The sequence below is a fragment of the Panicum virgatum genome, chromosome 3N (genome assembly GCF_016808335.1).
Source record: "Panicum virgatum strain AP13 chromosome 3N, P.virgatum_v5, whole genome shotgun sequence".
Lineage (NCBI taxonomy): Eukaryota > Viridiplantae > Streptophyta > Magnoliopsida > Poales > Poaceae > Panicum > Panicum virgatum.
In genome coordinates this window covers 28,550,393-28,554,305 of record NC_053147.1, presented here as the reverse complement: position 1 = coordinate 28,554,305, position 3,913 = coordinate 28,550,393, and positions in this window count along the sequence as shown.

Below are 3,913 nucleotides of genomic sequence, written 5' to 3'. Positions count from 1 at the left end.
GCCGCCGATTCGCCCGCTCCGGTGAGCATAGCCTCGATTCCTCACGGGGGAAGCTTCTCCTCCCCCTCCTCCTCCGATTCTGGCGCTAACCCGGCCTGCTCCCTCACCACACAGGGCCGCCGCCGCTCGTCTTCGCCGCGCCGCCGCCCCTGTCCGTCGCGCCGCCCGTCCGCCGCCGTTCCCTGACCACGCCGCCGCTGGTGAGCCTCGCCACCATCCCCTCCATGCCGTGCGTGCGCCCTCAGCCCGTCCCCGGCCCTGCCACGCTGGCGCCGCCTTGCGCCGCCGTCGCCACGCGCGACGTGCGCGCGCGCGACGAGCCGCGGGAACCCGTGGTCGCGCCCATGTGCGGGTCAAGGCAAGCACTGAGCCTTGACCCAGCCTGGGTGGGTGCTGGCCAGTGGGCCCGGCCTGTCGGCCTCTGGGCTGGCCAGGCCCGGGTACACCTAGCATTTTGCTAGGGTTTTTTCTAGGTTTAGTATTTCTGCAATCTTGTAAAATCCCTAGAAATTCTTGTGTAGCTCCAAAAATTATGAAACTTGTTTTGTTGGATTCCTCTAGCTGAGATCTACTTAGGAAAAATATTGTTTTGCATGTTACTTTGCAATAGATTTATCTATAGTTTTATCTTTCAAAAGTGAGTTTAATGCTTATTTATTAGTATACTGCTCGAAAAATCTCAAACTAAATTTTGTTAGACTCCTTGTGAGGTGTAGTTTTTAGTGGTGCAACTTGTTCATGTGTTTCCTTGATGTTGGTTAGGGTTTCATTTCGATTTCATGCTTGCTGTCCAAAATGTGGTTTAATATAGAAAATTTTACTGGAAAATGAGAAATCAGTAAAACTAGTTTTGTTAGCCTTGTTTTCCAGCCTAGTTTCCATGGTAATTTTCTTGGATTTGTTTAGTTTAGTTTGCATTCCTTTTCGGATTTACTTTGTTTAGAGTGGCTGAAAATCAAAATATTTATGTTTAAGTATAGGAAAATGCTTTTGCTGCAAAACCAATTTTCTTGAGATCTTTGCAATATCCTCTGCATGCTCAAATTATTTCTTGATTTATTCTCGCTGTTTAGTTCATTCCTTAATTCGTGCATCGCATTCATGCATTATAGTGACCGAGCCGTCGGAGAACGAACCCGTGGAGCCCACCGAGTCCGTGGAGCCTGAACCCGGAGTTCCGTTCGTGGTCGAGTCTGAAGTTAACCCAGGCAAGCAGCTAAGCATATTCCTTGCACCTATTTAATCTGTTTAGTTTAGCTATTCCACTTGGGTATTGTGGGCTATATATGTATAGTATGTATGTATTGCATTTTTATACCTATCTTTATGCATAATCCATCCTTGATTTGTTATCTCTATTCTTGGCACTAGTTAGATAGTTAATTACTTAACTTGACTAGATGCTTAGCCCTGCTTAGAATACTTACATTGCTTTCTTGAAAGAAATGGTTTGGAGTAGCACACATACCTATTTATCCTTGATCGTACTTGAGCTGGGGCAAGTAGAAGTTGGTAGTATCGAGATTCGAGCGGGATGGTAGGGCCTAGAGAATGAAGTCACATGGGCATAGTCCGCTTGGATCGATTAAGGACCGAGTGGATGCCATCGGCCTTGAGTACCTTTCCGTGCTACCACATATCCAATATAATGGAACAGATAAGCCAATTACCTTCTTTGACTTGATCATTGATGTGCAGTCCTAGATACGTGGCTACGGGCTATGCAGAGAGGCTTAGTGTGTCCCCAGGTGGACCTGTGTAGGAAAGTTTAGAGATGTCCCTGGTGGAACTAAGTCTCTACTCGTAATCTAGGTGTGAGGTTCAATGATCGAGCCATGTTGGGAACGGTTGACGTGAGTACCCCCCTTGCCCGGCGTGATCGGTTGGGTGAGTCGCATGGTCCTCGCGTCGTGTGGGTAAAGTAGTACACCCTTGCAAGGTTATAATCAATTCGAATTGCCGCGCTCTCGGATATGAGCAAGCTCTTGGTTCGCCGAATTCCACTTAGAGAGTTCCAGTTTTGTTGGTTTTGGAATCATGTTTTGTCAATGATCTATTGAGTATTGTTATTATTCTCTTAATCAACTAAAAGTGTTTGGGTTGGGCAAGATTAATTAATTCTGATAGGTGACAGTGTAGAGAGCTAATGCTTATGCAATAATTACTTAACCTTAAAGCTTTTACTTGAGCCAATGCATGATCCTTGCTTATTTATTCGCGTAAGTCTTGCGGAGTACCTTTGTACTCAGGGTGCTTTCTAAACCTAGTTGCAGGTGAGCCGGAAGTGGTGTACGGCCACTTCTACCCCGCTGATCCAAACGCGGGGGAAGAGTAGGTCGTGGTGGCTGTATTGATGTCCTTGAGCAAGGCGTCATTACTTTAGTAAGTGTTTATCGTAATCGAGCTTCGTGAGAGCATGTAAATGCAATAAACTTTATGGTTCTGTTTAATATGACTTTCGTGAGCCCAAGGCTTGTAAGTGAAGTTTGAAACCCACCTATGTTGAACTTGTAATATTAATCTGTGAACTCTGATAGTATAAAACTGCTCTTTGTGGATTTTTGGCGATGTATTCGATTGTAAACGGTATGTGCATATGCTGATTCTGGGCGTATGTTGGAGCACATACCGGGACTACCGGATTTGATATTATTTTGGATGAATGACGTGTCAGTTATTCGTGTCTCTAGATGTGGGATAACACGTGGCACGCTCTCCGGCAAGCACGTGTTAACTCTCATCTGGATGATAATGACCGGCGGTTCGTTTAAAATAGTATCAAATTGGGCGGTTCTCACAGCAGGGATCATGTTTGCTCACCCACAGTTCAGTTACATCTAGTTCAAGAACTGTTGGAGTTATTCAATCTGGAAGAAGTTGATCAGCTTGTCCCTGACAATACTGTTACTGATCAGTTATTTCTGGCAATCTCCCAAGATGCTGACCAGGGTACCATTGGCCCTCGTACTATGAAGTTGCAAGACTCTATTCAGGGTCATCACTTGGTTATTTTGGTTGATTCTGGTAGTTCAAATACTTTTCTCAGTCACAGCTTTGCTGCTAAACTCTCTGGTGTTCAGACTTTGCAGACTGGCATTTCTGTTCAAGTGGCCAATGGTCAGTTGCTTCATTGTCAGGATCTTCTGCCTCAAGCTCAGTGGTTTGTTGGGGATTTCTCTTTTACTTATGATCTGAGAGTCATTCCTTTACATCATTTTGATATGATTCTAGAAATGGACTGGCTTGAACAATTCAGCCCTATGAAAGTACATTGGCAGCAGAAATGGATGTCTATTCCTTATAATGGTTCCACTGCCCTCCTCCAAGGTGAACTTCCCAACTTTTCTGATGACATTGTGGTCCATCTCTGTACTATGGTTGACCAGTGTCATAGTGCTATCTGCTCTGAACATGCTGAATTGGTTGCCTTGCTTGAGCAGTATGTATTTCTTTTTGCTCCTCTGTTAGACTTGCCACCCAAAAGAGATTGTGATCATGTTATTCCTTTGGTTCCTGGTGCAAAGCCTGTTCATGTCAGACCCTACAGGTATACTCCTGCTCTGAAAGATGAGATTGAACAACAAGTTGCAGACATGCTGGCCAAAGGTATCATTCAGCCCATTACTAGTGCATTTTCTTCTCCAGTGTTGCTTGTCAGGAAAAAAGATGGAACCTAGAGATTCTGTGTTGATTATAGATACTTGAATGCTCTCACACTCAAGAGCAAATTTCCTATTCCAGTCTTTGATGAACTCATGGATGAATTGTCTAAAGCCAAGTGGTTCTCTTCTCTGGAGAAGAATTTAAAATAGCCTTTCAAACTCACTTTGGCCACTTTGAGTTTAAAGTCATGGCTTTTGGACTATGTGGAGCCCCAGGCACCTTTCAGGGAGCAATGAACACTACACTGGCA